The sequence below is a fragment of the Venturia canescens genome, chromosome 5 (genome assembly GCF_019457755.1).
Source record: "Venturia canescens isolate UGA chromosome 5, ASM1945775v1, whole genome shotgun sequence".
NCBI lineage: Eukaryota > Metazoa > Arthropoda > Insecta > Hymenoptera > Ichneumonidae > Venturia > Venturia canescens.
Genome location: NC_057425.1, coordinates 3,669,603 through 3,691,390, shown reverse-complemented (window position 1 = coordinate 3,691,390; position 21,788 = coordinate 3,669,603). Strand labels below are relative to the sequence as shown.

The window sequence follows — 21,788 nt, the reverse complement described above, 5'->3', positions numbered from 1 at the left end:
CTATCTACATTCGAGATTTCAGCGCTCTAACCTCATTCGAAGTGAAGTTTTGTTTGGTTGAAGTAAACGTGTTTATATCGGTCGGTCACAATTTGCGAAATGGAGCAACGTGCCGCTATCAAATTTTGTTTCAAATTGGGAAAAAGTGGTTCCGAAACTTATCAAATGTTAAAAACTGCATATGGCGAGGATTGTTTAAGCCGAAGCAAGGTTTTTGAGTGGTATGGACGATTTAAAAACGGCCGTGAGTCGCTGGAAGACGATCCGCGCGAGGGGCGTCCCTCCACGTCAACAACAGACGATAATGTCGAACGAGTGCGCACGCTGGTGGCTTCCAATCCACGCGTTTCGGTTGAAACATTATCTAGGAAGCTAAACATCAGTGTAGGAAGCGTTTATCATATTTTACACGACGTTCTTGGTAAAAAAAAAATTTGCGCAAAATTTGTTCCTCACTCACTGACGCTGGATCAAAAACAGTGGCGTCTCGACGCTTCACTCAATTTTCTTGACTGGGCTAACACGCATGAAAATTTCTTAAATAAAATTGTAACTGGTGATGAAACATGGTGTTTTCAATACGATCCCACAACGAAACGCCAGTCTGCTGAATGGAGAAGCCAGGAGGAAGGACGGCCCCTCAAAGTTCGCGCAACCAAATCCAAAATCAAAACGATGTTCATTTCTTTTTTCGATTCTCATGGAATTATCCACAGCGAGTTTGTGCCAACCGGCCAGACGGTGAATGCAGCATTTTATAAAGATGTGCTGGACAGACTTTTGAAGCGGATTCGACGCATAAGGCCAGAACTTTACAGTAGTGGCGATTGGTTTCTCTTGCATGACAATGCGCCCTCTCATTCCTCGATCCTCGTTTCAGAATTTTTGACCAAAAAATCAGTTACTGTGATCCGCCACCCACCATACTCACCAGATCTGGCTCCAGCGGACTTTTTTCTATTTCCCAAGATTAAAATTGCCATGAAGGGCGAGCGTTTTCAGGATGTAGAGGCCATAAAACGAGGAGTGACCGCCACACTCAAGGCCATTTCCGAAGAAGAATTTTCGCGGGCCTTCCAACGACTGTACGACCGCTGTAAAATTTGTGTAGAGAAGGGGGGGGACTATGTTGAAAATTAAATAAAAACTTTTTTCCTAGCTCTTTTCTCCTTTCGTAAAAAAAATTTGTCCCGGAACTTTTTGAATGCACGTATATATACGGACTGGATTGCAGTATTAATTCAAAGAGGAGTAATAAGAATTGTTCTATCCGCCACAGTAAAAAGACCAATAACCATAACTTATATTCAAAAGACTCGAGACTCTTTTTCTCTATAAGCATAGTGAAAAATATTTTCAGTCACTTCAAATTTTTATATCGTAAAGTATGCTCGGACAACTCTGAAAAAAACTATATTTATGGTAAAATGTCACACGTATTCGGTGCATATTCGTGTATTTATCATTGAATTTACTATGCTGACAGTGAAAATTTGTGATTTACAATACATTTCCGCTCATTGTAAGTGCTATTCTGGCACGATGAATAACACCCAAGGGACGAAAAATAGGAAAATTAAAAAAAAAAAACTATGCTGTTTGTAGTCGTTGGCTAAACACTTTGAAAATTCTTGAAAAATTATACATTCCTCACTATACAAAACGAATCCGTTTTCTCCGTGTATCCCGAATCAATACACTTACCATGTTCACTCAAAATCATTTCTGTTTACGCCCAATGTGAATGTAAGTATCGCTGAATGTCTGATACGGAGTCACTGACTGGGATACACACAGTTGTTTTCAACTAACTCGTATGTGCTTTTTCCCTTCATTCCTCGCCTCTACAAATCGAGCCATTCGATTCTTAGACCGCAGAAACAGAGAGAGAGAGAGAGAGAAAATAAAGAGCATTAGAAGTTGTACCGAAGACCGGGCACGTACTCAACTAGGTGCAACTCCGTTTATACCGATCACTGACTTAGCTCTTTGCTCGAATGCACGCATACAGATATACGTACTGTGGCAAGAACTTCTCGGAGAGTTCTCGACGCAGGTATCAACGATTAAGGGATATATGGAGCCCACCGCACCATCTGTATTTGATGCCGGTGTTCCTTTACCTTTTGCCACATTGGTATAGACACGTGTTTATTTATGTACGAATCAATATATCTATATACATTCATTCATGTCTACATGTACGAGCTTCTTAATAGCAATGAGAGATATTTCTTAACGATTGCTACACAAATACCAACAACGACATGGCCGACACTCGATTAGGTCATTATAAACTCACGAGCCGCACTCCGCCCGATCGGCATACAACTCAAAGAGTTTCATCGATACTCGTGTAGCGGTGGAAGCATGAAGCAAAATTAATTAAATATACGCGAACAGATGGAACTATATACATTCGTAAATGCAAACGATGAAGACGCGGGAGGAAGTTGAGGAAAGGATGTTCGCGAATATGTGCTGCACGCAGAGTACGCCGCAATGGTACGAAGTTTGCATACAAATTTCCTGATAATTTCATCGGTTTATTAGCAGTCCTCTGCTCTGACATGCGTTAATGCGTTAATGCGTTAAAAGCGATTACATGGATCAACACAAAATTTGACATTGGCATTTAAGTACGAAATTTTGGTAGATTCAATGATATGTGAACGAAAATAAAATTACATGGCATGAAAAAGTTTGCTTTTGTAGGCAGGAGAACATTTGAACGATGTTTTTTAAAATGAATGATTTTAATGTTTATTTTATAATAAAACTATGACACTGAAGTTTGCAGCGTTGACGTCCAACGAAATGATCTGAAAAAACTCTACAAAAATTTCAGTAATTATCCAATTCCGTTACCTGTCTAATTTGCAATTCGTATATAGGTGCTGCTCAGTCTACATCAATGATTCGTGAAATAAAAAAATTTGCAAATTGCTTCCTCAAGATGGTCAGGATGCACGATGCTCAAAGCTTACTCTATAAGGTGCTATTTTTTTCATTTTGGCTTCCTCATAGAGGGAGCTTTCAGCATTATTTTAAAAGCTTGAGAAAACAATTTGTTACCTTTTTAGGCTTATATATTGCTCCTAAAACTGAATGAGGAGCCATCAGAAAAAATAATTTACAAGTTTCAATTTTCATCGTTTTTCTATTTACATTTGAATTAAATAATTCCGACAACTTTGCTGGAAAGTATAGAGGAAGTACAGACTTATACGCAATATCTTATAAAATTTCCAAAAATTAAAACGGTTAGACGATTTTTCGAAAAACTCATATTTTCGTGTAAAATTCCAAAAATTATAAAATTTAAACCGCTCAACAGATACTTCCCAAATTCAATACTAACCTTCCTATAATGATAATTTGTTTATAAAAAAAAAAAATTAGTAATAAATCTTAAAATTTTCGGAAGTTAGAGCGTCGAAGTAGAAATCGTTTTCGAGTTAAAAGCGTTTGAATTTTGCAGTGCCATAACACACACACACACACACACGATGATTTTTCGATGTTTGGGACATTTTGAGCACATTCACATTGAAAACGAGAAAAAAAAAATTTCATCATCACATAGCTTCCTTATGAGAAAGCAAAAATTGGTGAATTAAAAATGTTATTTTCGCTAATTTCGTTGGACTCCGACATGGCAAATTTCAGCATCGTGTAAAACCATAAAAATATAAATGTAAAATTATTTTGATTCATTTTAACTATCAAACTAGCTTACAAAAAAGTGGAAAATGATTCAAAAATGAACACGGGCCCTGTTGTTCCATGTAAATATATGTTCTCTGCTTGCACAAAACACCTGATTATCGTTTATCGCTTGAGTGCCACCTGGAGACACTGTGTCAAAGTAAGAACCCCAGTTTTATCCCGGGGTATTGTTGAATGTATCAAAATTAATAAAAATTCCTCTGAAAACATGAAAATGAGTATTATTATTATAACTATCACAAAAGCAACCAATCTACAAAATTTTTTTTGTCGAGTCGTATTATTCATTGATTAGCAGGTTTCGCAGGTTACACAAACACTCGCATCGATCAAAGATTCTTCCCCTGATGTGCAAAGCTGTCTCGCTGGTCTGCATGGAACAAAATACTTTTGCAGACCTGAGGAAAAGCTCCATAAAAGAAGCTCCGCGGTTCCAGTCACTGGAATATTCATCGGCACGCGCCCGCGTGATCCATCCCCGCGGTACAATGTGTTCGCATATCAAAACTCTGACGACGCGAGCAGTAATAAACTTCACATATTTACATATTATATCCGAGTGCTCGTGTGTGAATTTGTACTTGACTTACTGTTGAAACGTGTACTCGCTACACGTATGTTCGACGGAAGTAGTTAATGTATGAATGCCAAGAGTTGAGCATCTACAAGAATAATCGTGACGCGACAAGTGCCCTGAACAGTTCCATTTCGAGCGTGGACTTGCGATCGGTTTGACCTGATGAAACGAACGCCGCCGTCGCCGCGTACCTCGCATCGGCATTGCGCGCAAGTAGGCACACAATCATTTTTGGCGAGAAGACACCGATAGCGGCACCCCTTTTATTATTGCCCTCGCGCAATTCATTTAATTTGCGAAACGATGCGATTCTCACCGCATTCGTTTGGGAAAAAAAGATTTCGAGCGCACGTTTCGCGCAATTTTCCATCACGAAGTTCATGCATATGTGCTCACGAGTTATGCGCACATGCGAGGAGCAATTTGTCAGCCGACGCCTGATGCACAGGTGTCATCGCATCGACACACATTTCCTTTTTTCATTATTCAATTCGTCGCTTTATGTACTACTTTTCGCGATTAACGGCAACGCTTCTCGGTTCCAAGCCCGCAGGAACGGGACGGGGAAAGATACGAAAGTCGTTGAATTCTGGAACGCCTCAAACTACCGCGCCGCTCGTACGTGCCACGCAATATGCATTCTCCGCTCATTGTTCATTGGAATATTCATTTTGAACCTCCGCATCTTATTCCAACATAATTATCGATATCGACGAAAGAAGAATCGGGCGTAAGCCACGTTTGGGTAATATCCATTAGTTCCTGTCATCAACGCCTTTCTGGGCGGTCTTCAACGAGAATGTCCCCATATTTGAAGCGTCCTGCTACAAACTTTATTCAAGATTCACAGCACCGATACCTCGCTACAGTGTTGAAAATTGCTCGTTCAATTTTATCTTACCAACCAATAAGACACTGGTCACTCGAATATTTTAACATAATCGAACATTTTTTCACTCAAAAGGTGCCTCTGCGTACACGGAGAGACTTTTGTACGAATATTTCGGATGAATTTGCTAGAAAAATTTGCTGTTTTGTAGCAGCGCTGTTCTATATCGCCATTATATTACATTTCACCAAAGTGCATAGTAATTTTGATGCCGAAAGCAGTTCTCTCAAGTTTTACTATGTACGACAGGCAAAATTTAAGTCCGCGACATTCTTACATTGAACGATGTATCGATATCTGAGTGTCACTCGTGTCTTTGGCGAAATGTTAAAAATTGGTCAGTTGGACTGGACAAATTGCTTGAAATTTTACTACGTGCCACTGATTAATTTTCACGTTTGTACTCGCAACGCCTCATGTAATTGGTGGGCGCATGTTTTGCTATGTTATTGAGCAAAATTCAGTGTGGTAAAAGGGAAAATACGAAACTATGCAATTTTTCGTATAGCACAGAGAAACGACTGCTATGTTATCTCCTAAATTTTCATCAAATCATTTCATTATTTACTATGTTTTTTATCAAAATTCGCTCGGTGTTCATTTTTGATGTAATACATCACGTTATTTACTATGAAGTGTGGCAATGGTTTCCCAAACTTTTGCATTATTTGACACACTCCGCAGCGATTATTATTATAATATCGATGTGGTCCAACGTTACTATAAAAACATAGTAATTTTTGCTATAAAAGTCTCTCCGTGTATCGATAATGATATGCCAAAACACAGCAGTCATAATACTCGAGTAACCTAATTTCGTAGCTGATCTCCTATATTGATGGAGAGAATCCACACGACGCTTCCTTCGACTCATTAGAACCAGTTTTATTAAAGTATACTTGGAATAGCATATTTCGAAACATTTGAAACTAAAAAATCCTACGTTTATCTGTCACCGCTTTTGTGAGTTGAAAAAATTTTTACGATTTTGCCAATAATTTTTCTACAGTAAGGCACTAAGGAAGTGTACCCGGGATTCCGATCCTTTTCATCATTTTCCTGACAAATTCAGTTCTCAATTCTTGCTAATTATTTTATGTTACTATTTGGTCCCATCGAGTTTTTTTTTTGAAATTTTAAACGGATAATGATGCAAGAATGCAGATGTCGATTTCAATTACGTTCAAATTCAAAGTTACATAAATTGAGCGAGCGTTTGAAATTCCTCAAGTCTACCGTTCAGGACACCCTGTATGCCGAGTTCTACACTCATCCATGGACACACTATTGCGCCATAGTTGTATAGGCGTCGGAGACTGGGGAGCGAAAAAATGTTGGTCCTCCGGTCTGAATCCGGTGCAGGATGCTTTTTCGGCTGCTGCCATCAGTCGATTTTGGTCTTGTTTATTGGGGATCTACCGGAGCCGTCTTATCGGCCCGGCAAAGGTGGAAGATCAAAGGAAAGTCGAGCGTGGTGCGACGCGAGAGACCGGCAGCATCGACATCGACCGGCGGGGAGTTTCGTTCTTGCTTACACTTGCTTACTTACGCACGACGAGCACCGTATCGCCGCTACTGACTTCCGAGCGTCTCTGTGCCCCGTTGCGACCTCTGCCAGAAACAACACGAGAAAACCCATCGAAAAATACTTCACGAAATTCAGAAGAGTCGACAAAAGACCAAGTTATTTTGAATTTACGCTTCCAGTCGACTCGTTTTCGTTCAATATATGAATAAATCAAAACGAAAAAGTACACAAGCGATCGCCACCTAGCCGTGGAACTTTTCACTTTTTCGCGTCTTTAAAAAAACGAAGTTAAATTTGTCATCAGTTCTGTACAAGGCCTCCGAAAAATTCAACAGTTCGTAATTCGTTAAAGTATAAAGTATTAAAAAATGTATCTGAGTTTCGCACAAACGATTTTTATTCCGCGCGATTGAGAGAGACTCCCGCTTCTGAGAGCCGATCGAGTTGTTTGGCACGAAGGAGAATCCATGGGTAGGCAATGACCGTTGGTCAAGATTCGTCCACGTGCGTGCGTGTGTGGGCTGATCGGTGTGATCTTGGACACAAGCACTGAAGCTAAGAGCCCGAAGTTCCGAGATACGGAAATGGTCGTCTTTAGTGTTTGTTATCAGGCCTGATCCGATACGCTCTCGTCGGTGGATTCACTCTCGTTCACCTACCGCAGCGTTTCCATCTCGGGCGGAGAGTAACAGCAGGTGACTCTTGAGCACCTTTACGTCGCTACCGAAGATGGCACAAATTCGATCCAGTCGAAGATTTTTTGTATTCCTTTTGGAATCTGCGCAGTTGATCAATGACTGTGGACCCTAAACGCGTCCTCAAAGAATTTACGTTCGCATGTTTAACGATAGTTTATTCACTCGATATTCGTACAATTTCATTTTCATTGAACCAAACCTCGTCATGAATAGTAAAAAGCATTAAAAACCACTTACAGTCTAAGCGGATTAGATAAAATTTATAAACTGGTGCATCGAAATAACGTTTAAGTCGCTGTTAGTTTCCCAGCCGATGGGAAACTGTGCCTAGCAGATTTATGGCTCGGCTGAGCGTTAATTGTTTTACGAGCTCGATGAGCGATAAATATTCGCTGCCGAAGCGGGCTTTGAAATCGCGAGTTTTCCGGTTAATTATTCTTGAAATCTCAGCTGGTGCAACAACTCGGCGCACACGAGAGTAACACGCGAAAGCATTAAAACGTACGAGCCCCACACTCCAGCAGGGAAAAACGTTTACATCAGCGCAACGTAATTTACTATAGCGACCGGTGAAAAGGCTCCTTGTATAGAAATACTTCGGTGGATGGTAGCAAGGACGTATGCTAATTCAGGCGCATAAACTCGTCGTAAACTGCGCGGTGCGTGTGGCTGCGGGGCGCTAGTTAGAAAACGAGAGGCATATCGACGAGGATACCCTCGAGAACATCGTTACAAAGATCACGATAATCTCAGGGTGTTGGCTGTGGGTACAGATACGCACCCCAAATCATATACAAACTGAGATTCAAATGAGATTTCATAACACGAACAGAGAGAGGAAAAGCAAGAGCTTAGAAAAGTCGATACCGAGTCAAATTTCGCTTAAGGAGTTTCGGTACGTGATAATGAATGTTAAGAAATTGACAAAATTTGGTGATAACGTTCTTCAACATAAAGTGCAAAGCACTATTTTTTTCAAAATTTTCTTCTACATAGTTCGAGTAATTAAGCATTGAAGCAGAGTTCTTATACTCAGAATGAACACTTATTATTAAGGAGTTTCGGTACGGGCAATACAATGTTGCCATGCTAAACCATGCGAAAAACATGAAAAATTTCAAAAAGTTTAGAATTTTATAAAATTTGGTGAACATATTCTTTAGTGCCAAATTTGGCAATACAAATTTTTTAAGATTTTTCTTCTACACAGTTATCGAGTAATTGATCACTAAGGTTCACGTCTATAAGCATAGCGTTTTCATATATATAGGTATACATTCCGGGCATATGAAATCTGCTTTAATGCGTAATTACTCGATAACTAAGTAGAAGAAAATTTTGAAAAAAATTGTGTTTTTGCACTTGATGTTGAACAACATTATCACCAAATTTGATCAATTTCTTAATATTTAGACTTTTGTACCGAAACTCCTTAAACGCTATGCTTGACACGCGATCTTTCGTGTTTAATAACTCGATAACTGTGTAGAAGAAAAATCTAAAAAAAATATGTATCGTCGAGTTTGGCATTAAAGAATACGATGACCGAATTTTATAAAATTCTGTACTTTTAGAAATTTTTTGGTCTTAACATGGCTTATTAGCATGACAACATTGCATCGACTGCTGTACCGAAACTCCTTAATAACTTTGGTACGTTACTGCAGGCCGAATATCGTTGATCGATGAATCATTCTCCACTGCGGCATGACTCAAGAAAATTTGGAAATGATCCACATTCGAAAAAACGCTCAAGCTTCCGGTATCGATTTCAAAAATCTGAAAATTTCCGATTGTCCACAGTCGTTGAATATGCGCGCGTTACATAAACGTCGAAAGATTCGTTTCAGGAATTAAGTTTCGTGCGTGTAAGGGCGGAAACATTGAATTTTCATGCCACTTTGAGGGCGCCATAATCGCATGGGGTACTTGATAGTCCGGGCGACAGGTAGAAATTTGGCCTCCAGTGCAGAACGAATCTCTCGGAGTCTTGAAGAGCGAGAAAAAACGTCGGCGAAGCAGTACGTAAATTTACAAAGCGTATCGTAAGCGAGGGACGGTGGTGCAGAAGCTGAAAAAATCGAAGGCTCTTAGTTTTCTAAAACCGCTGGATATTTCGTAAGGCAACAGGTTATTGTGCAATTGGCATCCGAATCGTTGTTATTTATTTTTTATTTTCGCCGAATGCGTGAAACTTTCAATTATCGCATAGCCTCGTTACGGTCCAGGATTTCCGGCAGCTTCGCGTTATAATGTGTATACGCTTTATGTGGATAACACATACGTATAGAATCTTGTGGACGCAGAGGAATTTTTATTACCTAGGGGCTACGCGAGAAAGGCGTGCTACTCGGGGTATAGCCGAAAAAAAGGAGGAAAAAGATTCGAAAAATTTCGAGTATCTCGTTGGAGAATGAGTGAAATATAAATAATCATGAGTACGAAGTTTTCTTGACATTGCCCACGCGAGTACGCGCACACACGAAGGCACACGAGAGTGGGATCCGTGCCCATGTGTTTGGTGAATTCGGTGTGGATATTTGGGTACGTCGGTATGTTTTACTTTGGCGCAATCTACATCGTTTGTGGCAGGTAAGTGCTGGACGTGCGACATTTATTAGCAATTATGACATTTCATTGCGTAAAAGTCGTCCGCGGGAGATATTTAACGAGGAATTTTTCTATCACGTGTGCTCACCCGCGAGGCTTCCTTTTCCACCTCTCTCGCTCGCTCTCTCTCGTTATACTCTCCTCTGCAAAAGAGAGTCTTCCGAGATATGAGTTGTTAAGCGAGGCTGCTACGGTGCGCTGATTGCAATCGCCACGGACTTCTAATGCTCCGCACCATTGAGGAGGCTCACGTGCCAAGTGTGTCTGTGTCCTCGTGCGTGTTTGTTTCACACAGAGTCTTAGAAATCGCGACGGGATAATAAAAATACCAGGCGAACGGTAGCCCGATCTCTCTCACTGTGTTTCGTTGAAAACGAGAAGCGAGATCTCGGCTTTGAGAGCTGAATGGAGAGTGCTGGAGATCGATCGAAATGAAACGACAACCGAGACGACGACGACGACGACGACGACGACGACGGTACCGTCGCTCGTACTGTACCCGCATAGATCTCTTTTGCACGCGGAATCCACGCGAGCGCGCGATCAATTAATATTGAACGACACCGGACGCGCGAGGCTACTGCCAAGTAGTTCTTTACTCTACAGCTCGATCGGAGCTAAGAAAACCTCTTTAAAATCGCTATATAAAAGTCTAAACGCCAGAAACATAAACTCCGCCGAAGGGAGAGCGAGACGGACGAACGATTGACGAGTCCGTGCTTCTCTCTCGGTCGCGCTTGCTCTTTCCGCCGCAACACTCTATCTTAATGTCGGAAACGCGCGATTAACTCTCAACGTTTTTTTCATTCGCGCATTCAATCGATAGGCCACTTGCAGAATTGCATTGCCCTCGTTGGAAGAAATCAAGAAGCAAACCCATTCCAGATAAACATACTATACGGATGTGTGTGTGTGTGTTAATACATATATTTACGGATCGAGGACACCAATAATTCGTGCAGGCTCCTTCGAATCGATTCGCAAAAGCAGCGAGGACTCGTATCTCCGATTCTACGAGCCAGTGATCAAAGGCTTGTAAAATGAAGTTGCTTGTGACGACACATGTGGCTGGAAAGAAATTATTATTTCGTGAGCCTTCTTGGTATCGCATCGATGGCGCTCGTAATTAGTCGATCTTCATTTCATGTACGCTTTTATAACTCAATTGAGTCGGATGACCAAAAAAGAAAGAATTGATCGACGATTTTCAGAGAGCATTCAATGATACTGTTCCCAGGATATTCTCTGAATGGAAAATAAAAACATTTGACACCTCCCCACTCTCGATAATCGTCCTTCAAGGCAATTCCTGCCTCACCAATGACATCTCAACACTTTGACTCTCTCCTTTCCGTCCTGATATCACGAAGAATGGTGTACTTAGACTAAAAACAGTACAGCCAGTCGGAATGCAGTGTTGCGGGGCTACTCGTTGGGGCCGAGGTGAGTCTCGAGGAGGCAGAGGCGAAGAGAAAAGAGCTTCTGACGTATCGTAATGTCTACCAGGGAGAGATGTGTGGGATGCTTTATTTCTTCACCTCTGTACCTTAACCGCCCTCTTTTTCATTCTCCCTCTGGCACACTCATGCGCCGCGCGTCCACGTCTTCTTCTATCGCCGTACGAGCATTCTGACGACGTCATGAAACGGGCCGAGTAGATTTACAGGACGCTTCAGAAATGGAGGCTTCCGCAAGATACTCGGACGAGGAAGTTCGCAGCTTCGGGTGCGTCGGAGAATCGGTATTGTCGGATGCCAAGTCCGCTAATCGGTGATTCACGGACGGTTCTCCATAATGAAAAATGCAAAAGAACCTTCTGGAATTTCGTAACGCAACTCGCTCCCCCGGACCCGGTACGCTTTCTAGGGAATCCTGTATCCCCGTGAAAACTAATCGCGATGTTCGCTATTTACTCACGGGTGCGAAATTACTGTAGGCTACTACTCGGCTGCTCGTCGCCGTTACCGCGAACTATTCGAAGCTCCGACGCGATGATGCTCCCTGCCTCAGCTCCCTCTTTCCTTCTTGGATATTTAGCCTCTCGCTTCGTCTCTTATATGCGTGGACACACGCACACACAGCTCGGTGCGTGAGATATGGCAACCCCTTGAGGCGAAGTATGTACGCGCACAACCGATAATTGTCGCGAATCCCAGCAATGCCGGGGGACAATCCATTCTGTCGGGATTTACTACCGTTTGCCGGCTTTGACGTGTTACTCCTCTCCCATCGTATATCCCCCGTAGTGACCGAGAAACTGAGATAATACACGGCCAGGAAGAGAGGGAATTGAGTTGAATTCGAAGCCACCAGACTCGGCGAAGCTCCGAGGAGAAAATCGTGCCCCGAGACACAAATACTTATTCGATGTCTATCTCTCCCAGCAGCACAGCTCTGCAACGACCTTCTCAGATGACAGTTATCGCCCGCCTAGAAATTTGTTAGGGTTCACCTGTTCATGATGAGGTCATGATCAGGTTTTGAAACGGGCAATCCTATTGTTAAAAGCCTGATGTGGCCGCTATAAGGTTTTCCACAATAATTTCCAAAACAGCCTAATCTAAAATGGCCCTGATCGGGTTCGCCTAGATAAGGCCTTTTTGACCGTTATCTCATTCAGGTCCTGCTCAGGCTCGACTTAATCACGCCATATGTGGAAATCCTTATGAGATTCCAGCTGGAATCTACCACAATACTGCCTTGACAGTACTTGTTCTATTAGGTCCTTCCAAGGCTTGCCTTATGATTGGCACACACGCGTATTCGAATAGATGGTGAATAAGTTATATTCCATTCGTGTTTTGTACGAGCTCCGAGTGACAAGTTTCCAAGTGATTTTCAAAGTGAGTTTCCATATATTTGATGAAGTTTTATTCTATTCGTATTTTATAAAAGATCCGAGTGACAAGTTTTCAACTGAAATCAAACAATAAAAAAATTGTATCTGAACATAAGTTGAAATGAATCGAGATGACCAACGTCGGTATAAGGCGCGTATGCGTATGCGAAGATATCGCTCTATGCGTAAATTTACAAAAGGTATGTACAATTTTAAAGTGATTTGCATTAATTATATGAACGAATTAGAATTGTTGACATTATACAAACGAGCAAAAATTGTGTTGAGAGAATTATTGATACAAATTTGTGATTTTTCTCTTAGAAATTCTAAAATTGTGCCAATCTTAGCACACCAATCATTTTATTTTATTGTTCAATATTTCACAGATTTACATAGCCCGAAAAAATTCGCCAGCAACGAGAAGAAATCCGTAAGCGTCAAAGATTTTGATCAAGCTGTTGGCAGAGTCATCAACAATGCCAAGGATTGGAACGGAAATCGGGCTATACGCTAAAAAAATGCCCAATAAACGCGTATTTTTAAGAATATAAAATTATACTCTTTATCCACACGTTCCTCAAATTTGACAGTTTATAAAACATAATTATTAAATTATAGGTTACACATGTCAGAATATTCAAAAAAAGACTTATAATTTACATGATTGATTTAATAAAGATTAATAAAATAACGATGTCTTCTAGAAGTCTATGTGCACGAGATTTTCATGTAGGACAACCTGACAGTAGCCTAGTCGAAAACCCTGATCACCGCCCGGTCAGATAACCTGATCAGGGTCTGTAAACGAACGTCAACCGACCCGGACCAGGGCGCCTTATTCGGGCCTGACCAAGCAACCTGGTCACGGCCATTTGTTTCAGGGCGTAACATTTTGGAACAGGGCGTCATCAGGTGGCCTTACAAGCGCCCTACCAAGGCAGCATGGCAGCCTGACAATACCCTGAGGAGGTACCTAGGAAACTTTCTAGGCGGGCGGTGCACCTTTATGTCGACGCAACTCCACTTCGAATTTTGCGGACGCTTGATTCTTTGCCAAAAGAACAGCAAAAGACGAGAGGCTCTCAAAATTAGACTGCGAAGAAAAAGCAGATTTGATAAAACGGCTTTGAGGGGTCTACCATTATTAGAATTTTCAAACAAACGATTTATTTTTTATTGAGCTGTCTAAGTCAACTTTTGAGCGACGTTTACTCGGCTGTCTGAGCGCGCTAATACGCACCGGTGCGCTTGCTGAAAACTCCGAAACTATTCAACCGATCCTTACCAAAATTTTAGCGCATGTTCTTCGTGACGAGAACTATCGCGCATGCCATACGAATTTTGAAATTTTGAGGGTAACTATTGTACAAAAAATGATGAAAAAAACGTGCTTTTTCATGGTTTTTGGAAAAATGGCCGCCATTTTGTCATTTTTGAAAAAATCAAATATCGTGTGTGATATGCGCTATAGCTATTGAATCTAAAACCATTTTTTATTTATTTCTCCGATGATCCATTTCAAAGATTTTATCAACAACGCACACCCTTTTTTTTGGACCTGTCTTCTCCCCCATTTTCTGTACGAAAACTGAGTAAAATTTCTAAAAAACGTGTATTTTAAGGGTATATTTTTAGGCCTAACGCTTTTTATATTTATAATTTAGACTGGTCAAAAAAAATTGGTGAAAAAAGTTTTTTTTGTGCCCGTCGAATTATAGGGTAGACCCTTTAAAATGTTTCAGTATTTGATGACGGGTGAATTTCTGGAAGTTGGCATTTGACTGAAGTTTGTTTAACGAGCCCATTCGATAATGCATTATTTCTGTATTTGCTGACATTTGAGTTTATAAAACTTGCTGGTATTTGAATGAAGTTTCTTGAATAAAGAAACTGAAGCTTGAGAAAGATTCGAAGGTTTTGTTTCAGTTTTTATTGTCGCAATATTTTTTCTTCGAGCGTGACAAACGCAGCGATTGTTCGAATCATCTTTCCGTGAACTCGATGCACACCACGCTCGCGTTCTACGACCAGGAATAACGTGAAAAGGACTTCATTCAATTCTAATGCAACGACGACTTCGTCACGCCAGCATTCATTGAATATCGACATTCCGTAGATCGAGTATTATCGATAAAACGAAATGGAGTCATTCTTTATTCGGTATTTGAGATTTTTCAAGGTGATACGTGCCAGATGTAGGAAGTGAAAAAATTCACTCGCGTCTGCATCGCCGCTACTGCCGATTTGATCCTGTCGAATAATAAATTCCCGTTAATTTAAGCATAGAATTTGCCAAAGTTCTTCGGTGGTTTTTCGATACCAAAACCGTTGCTGACTGTCGTTTTGCATCAATTGAAATAACTGAGATAAAGCGAAGTGCGTGAATTGCATAACAAAACAGGAAAGATGACGAAAAAACATAAACGTGACCTCTTTCCATGCAATCTCAAGCTTTTCCTCTTAGATTCAAGTAGTTTAATTCGGTTTTAAGTAGCAATTACGAGGCCGATTAACACTGACGAGGTATCAAGATTCAAGCCGGAGGCTTTTTGACATCTGAGAAGACGAAAAATATTCTCTAACATGCGAGAGAATCTCAGTACGACCAGATTCCACGGAATGCTTATAATTTTACGAGCCTCTTTAATATTCGCTCGTCTTGGCTTCTGCGGTAGCTGTTCCGCCGCGATCTCCTCTCGCAGGCGGTCTCCTGCAAACTCTATACGCCATTTACCATCAGGCTGCTCGTCCCCTCGTCATCTCTCGAGAGCATCTCACCTCGCTTGAAATTCCTAGAGCTCTCTCACTCCTACGTCGCGTTGCTTCTCGTTTTACCAAGCTTCGGCGCTCGTCTCCTCGAAGTATACCTGCTCCTGGAGCTTTCCCTCGTGCCATTCCACCTACGAGACCTAACGCGATTGTTCGACTCGGCTGAACCCTTTCCTCTGCAACGCCCACGACGCGCATTCTCGATCGTGTTGTCAAAACCAACATCAGTCATAATCGAGGCTACACCCAGTGAAAATATTTTCCCAATGTAAAATCAACTAGCCATATTTTTATCATCGCGAATCCCACGCCGAAAGTTTTCAAATACGCGGACGAAGACTTTGAAAAATGCTGAAAATGTTGAAAAAACAATCTCAAACGTTGTGTTTATTTCGAAGAGGCGCACAGTTTGAGGAACATCGAAACGAGAAATTCCTGAGAAGTGTTCAATTAACACAAAACTTGTCCCCGAATAAATGGAATCATTAATTAGTCGACGAGGGTCTCTTCTCCGCCACGATTCCTTACGTATTTAATGGGGAACCTTTTTCTCGAGCCTCTCTCACTCTGCTACGGCTCGTGAGATGTACTATTGAGAGTAAAAACCTGCTGGAAGAAGTTTCGAGGTCTTATCACCTGTCACTCTCGTGTGCACTACGCACCGCGATCTCTGTATATTTATGTATGCGAATGTGACCGTGTGTTCAATGTTACCGCGTACGGTCCGAGGGCTGGAGGCTCCTCGTTCTGCACCTTGAGAATGTAACACGCAATCCCATTGCATTTCCTTCCTCAATCCCGCATTGAAAAACTGATGAATTAATAAAAACTATTAAGAGTAATAAGGAGTCCATATCGGCCTCATTAATCGCCTTTTCTTTCACGACCTTTATCAATAATCATTGACCGTTTAATTAGACGCGCATCAGATACGTGTTTGTGACGAGAGGGGGAGAGAGAAAAGTTTCGTTAATTGGCAGGAGAATTATTTTTGTCGAAGGATCGTTTAACTGACTCGTACGAGGAGACTAACTTTATTTGTCATATATAACTCTCGTTTAAAACGACTGTTTTCCTGGATCGAAAACGAGTGAAATTGGGCCCTGATGAGCCATGCGTTTGGTGCGATGGCCGCAGGTCTTTGGTGACGATTTTTTAGCCAACAATTATTAACATCGAGTGCAAGATCGTCTGATAATTCTCGAATCGTTCGCATCACCGAGGAGCTCGTGCGACCCAATTTTTCTTATCAAACATCGAAGTATTGACAGCGCCAAGACTGCAAGTGCCAACAATCTTTTCCAGCCGGTTACGACACGAATCCCAAGTCGTCCACTTGTATAAACTCAAGATTGTGTCGGCTCCGTCTTAACTTAAGAGAGGTCGCACTGTATAACTTTATCGTTGGTTTATTCTTGTTTCTCAGCGCGTCTGCGAGCGGACATGTGATTTTATTACTATGACGAAAAAGGGTCAGGGCCAGAAAAAAGAATGAAAGAGCAAAGCGCGCAGTGACAAGAGCCAATGACTCAAGTCTCGACTCGGCTCATTCGATTCGTCACTGTCAACCGGCGCGATGTCATGGTCACTGGTGCGCCCGCGCGCACGCGCGCCCCTGCCATAGATGAGAGGATAGATAAGCGCGCGCGCGGGAGGGATGAAAAATGATCCGCGAAAAACTGGGAGGCATTCCTCGAGGAGTGCTCGAGCTCTCTCGAGGGAGACTTCAGGGCTGGAGGGTGGGGGGGGGGGGGGAGAAGGAGAGGAGGAGAGAATAAAACTGCCACCATGAGAGGAAAGAAGCAAAAGTCTCCTCGGAACCATAAACTTTCTTCAACTTCCACGGGAAAATCTAATTCCGAGGGCTGTCGTCTTGGAAAGCGTTGTGACCCCTGGCAGGTCAAAATAAACAAAGGAATATGCAAACGAGATATCGAGCAAGCCCGTAGGACTGAATCCTCGAACGTGAGGATTCGTAATCGATTTTGCTGAGTTAAGAATCTTCGACGAGTATCTTGAGGCTTTCCTGAATTTTAAGTATACGTCTTCATGGGTGGGTCCATCGGAGAGAGAGTCGATAATATTTTGCTGCCTCATGCAGAATACTTTTGTTTCGGTGTCATTGTTTCGTTGATATTCCGTTGGAAAGGTCTCGAGTGCTCGTATCGATCACAGTAAGGAATTGATGGTTATTTGAGCTCTCACGAATCGTCTCAGGGGACTGGCTTTTTCGAGGAAAAATGCAGCAGAATCTTACGGGAGTTTCCAAATAAAGACGATTTACACGGTAAACACGGTTAGCATCATTTCTGTGGCTCGATTAGCCGGCGCGCGGAGCTCGAGTTTCTTTCAAAGGAAAACGTTTCTAATTAATTAGCTGGTAGATTCGTCGAATCCCGGAAGTGCGACCCGGTTGGAGAGAATTACCGGGGCGCTCTGATGTCGGCACGGGATAATTGTCTCCGTTATCTCCCTTCTTTCTCTCTCCCATTAATAGGAATGGATGAGAGTTCTCTCCAGGTGCGACATTACTTTAGCATCTAATTGAAATTCTCATCGAGCTGGATAGAAGCGAACATGAAATCATGCGCGTCCATTTGCTACATTTTGCATCACCGGAAGCGACGACAATACGACGAGGAAAATTTCATCGTGAACGTTCTTCTCAATTAAGACCAGTGTTCAAGCAACCTGGCGTCTTTTCAGACACGCCAAATAAATCGATCCTATTACTTTTCGTATCGACGGACAATTACGCGAATTACAATCGAATTAATTGAAGCATATACGTCACCGGGTGACAGGCATTATTCCAGGAGACAATTTAATATTGTCAAACATGTGTCTACGCACCGAATATGGAATATATGTGCTGTATAACAAGCAGGAATGTAACGCTCAGCTAAAAGAGAGAATGAGAGAGAGAAGGAGAATCACCTGCTGTTACGTATAACAGTTTTGCGCTAATTAACCAAACGATTAATTAAAAATGATGAATTGACAGTAAGCCATGCCAGCTGCGTCGACCGTGAGGTTAAGCACGAATGACTTTGAAATCCATTCGTTACTGAGCCGAATGCAGGCTCATCCATGCATACAAACCTCGAACACAGTCAATCACTCTTATTTACCTTCTTATCGTATCTTATCAGTCGGTTGATAAGGAAAAAAACACTTGTACAATCGAGATAACACCGCGCGAGCTCATGTACGACAATTTTCTTGTGGTTTACCAAGAGCTGCGGTGTCCGAGCGGTTAAGGAGATGGACTTGAAATCCATTGGGTTCTACCCGCACAGGTTCGAATCCTGTCCGCAGCGAATTTTTTTTTTCCTTTTTTTTATGACAAATTTAATATGACAAGCCTCAGATTACGTCAAAAGCATTCGGTCGCTAGCGGAACGTTGGAATGACGGAAGAAATCTTTTGACGGGATTCGCAGGGAGATAAAACTTCCAAAATGCTTAAACGATTTTTTTTCAATGATTCCTAACGAATCTCGAACGTGAAATGAACATGATTTGAAAAACTATACAGAGAAAACATATTCGCTTTGTATAGTGAGGAATATATTATTTTTCAAGAATTCTCAAAGTATTTAGCCACCGACTACAAACAGCAGTTTTTTTTAAATTTTTCTATTTTTCTCCCCCCTGAATTCTAAACAGCTTTATGTGGATTGCAAAAAGCCATGCACGCGAGAACTATATTTCTTTTTGTTTTCGAGTGTTATATTCATCGTGCCAGACTAGCACTTACAATGAGTGGAAATGTATTGTAAATCACAAATTTTCACTGTCAGCATAGTAAATTCAATGATAAATACACGAATATGCACCGAATACGTGTGACATTTTACCATAAATATAGTTTTTTTCAGAGTTGTCCGAGCATACTTTACGATATAAAAATTTGAAGTGACTGAAAATATTTTTTACTATGCTTATAGAGAAAAAGAGTCTTGAGTCTTTTGAATATAAGTTACGGTTATTGGTCTTTTTACTGTGGCGGATCGCGGATAGAACAATTCTTATTACTCCTCTTTGAATTAATACTGCAATCCAGTCCGTATATACTGTCCCCGAGATATTATATTCCTAGTACTTTCCTCTAGAATTTTTGGCCTCGTTTTCTCCGCGTATGGCCAGCCAGACGTGAATTTTGTTGCTCCAAATGAAAACGTGTAAACCAGCATTTTGTTCGTGCTTAATGTTCATTTGCGATGTTCCATAGGCAGTTGAACATGAGTATTAGATGAAACACGTCGGTGGAAGAAAAAAAAAGTGGCGCCTGAGGAAAGCGCGAAATTCATAGAGTTTTATGCCTTTTCTTACAATATTCCTCGAAGTGGAGCACGCACTTGGGCACGTGAGAGTGCGCTTGAATTAAAACGTGAGGAGATGCTTCGTGAGAGTTGGACGAGCGTAATGGGATCCGTGCGAGGGCGTGCTTATTTGTTTCACAAAAATTCCTAGCTGTATACATACGTCGGGATGTTTTATTCTCACTTCGTCTTGCGATGAGCGAAGGAAAAGGGAGAGCCTACACTCGCGAGGCTTTTCTTGGCCTCCTCTCATCATTGCACATTATGTCTCGGATTATCTCCGTCCCCGTCTCTCTCTCTCTCTCTCTCTCTCTTTCTCTCTCTCTTTCACTTCAGGGTAGAACCGCTCTCGTCTAGACACGTAATTGAAGAAACAAAGAGGCTGAGCAATTACGCTCACAATTGTCTGTATATATACACATACATTACGAGTTCATACAGCGGGGAATCTCATAAGGGCGGAGGAAAAATATGGCCGCCTCATCCTCCGCCCTTTTTCTTTCTTTCCTTTTCATATTATTTCTCTCCACACACACACACACAGACACACATCCAGCCCCGGTGCCGAGTGGCATTTTGATTAAATTATAACCAAGGCACTCATAAAGCTGTCTCGAGGCATCAAACCAGAGACAGGCTCTAGCCGTAATGTGTGCCATAAGATATTACTCTCTTGGCAAAAAAACCGAGAGCAAAGGGAGGGGAGCGTGTCGATTAAAATGGCTACCGGAAGTGCGCTCCTGCATTTCAAATAAAACCGACGGAACGAGGCTCAAACGCGTATTCCGATAGCGCAATTGGCATTAATGAGTCGCCTTTGAAGCTCATTCGGATATCTCGTTAAGCACTCTTTTATCCTAATCTGTTGGTTGAAAAGAATCGCACGTCGTTCCAATGAAAATCTCTTCGGAAATGATTCCAACGATTTTCAGCCAAAGGTCGCGCTCGAACGGGCTGAAATACACGAAGAAACGACTCACTCGGATCAACTGTAACTTTACCGTTGCTCGAGAAGAAAATAAAATACGAAAAAAAGAAAAAAAAAATCAACGCTAATGAAGGGTTTATGAACCGATGCGACCACTGAATGAGATTAATCAACTTTTTACGGCGTCAATTATTTCTCTATATATAGAGGCAAAGCGTAAATGTACGAGTGAACTCATCTGGAAAGCGAATTACAAAAAAGGATGCACTCGATAATTGCATCCCGGTGATTTGATGCAGCAGCTTTTTTGAATCCAGGTTTATCGCGTATTCCGATCCAGGATTTCCTAGATCTGACGGACGCGCAGACGAGCTCATGTTAACTCACCTTGTGAACCTCCACGGGGGCAGGAGGAATGTTAACATCGATTTATTCAAGGGCGTATGTTACTCGCGTGAGATCCTTTTACCTCGTAAACAAGAACAGGACGAAAAGGTGGAAAGAGAACGACGTTGGACTGCGCGATCTGTTTTTCCATGTAGAGAGAGTCTCCTAGAACCATCGCTATCAAAGTAAATGAGTAGCTAAAAAGAAGGAAAAGTTTTTTCCATTCGTTTGCGTTTTTCGATGTACGCGTCTCGTGACATTTCAATCAAGCGCAGCGACAGCCGACTGATCGCGCGTTTAGGGAGCCCTGCGCTGAAGTTTTCACTCTTTTCGTCGCGTCAGATTAAAAAAAAAAAAACCAATTTTACAGTTTTCATACACTTCAACAAATTTTGCTCCTGAGAATGATGCGAAGAAATGATTTTCGAAGACAAAACTAATGCGAGCACGCGAACCGAACGCTTGATTTCCAGCGAGCTGAGGAGGGAGAAAAAATTTAATGGAAAA

The 21,788-nt window shown here is 41.7% G+C and overlaps 1 protein-coding gene and 1 non-coding gene across 3 annotated transcripts in view; one reads left to right on the top strand and one right to left on the bottom strand.

Annotated features, from left to right (window-relative positions):
- The window catches only part of vg (vestigial), a 73,489-nt gene that overhangs the window by 24,356 nt on the left and 27,345 nt on the right, over positions 1 to 21,788 (bottom strand). The gene's annotated exons all lie outside the window — the stretch shown is intronic.
- Positions 18,881 to 18,962, top strand: TRNAS-UGA (transfer RNA serine (anticodon UGA)). The gene has a single exon. It is a non-coding gene; the product is annotated as a tRNA-Ser (tRNA).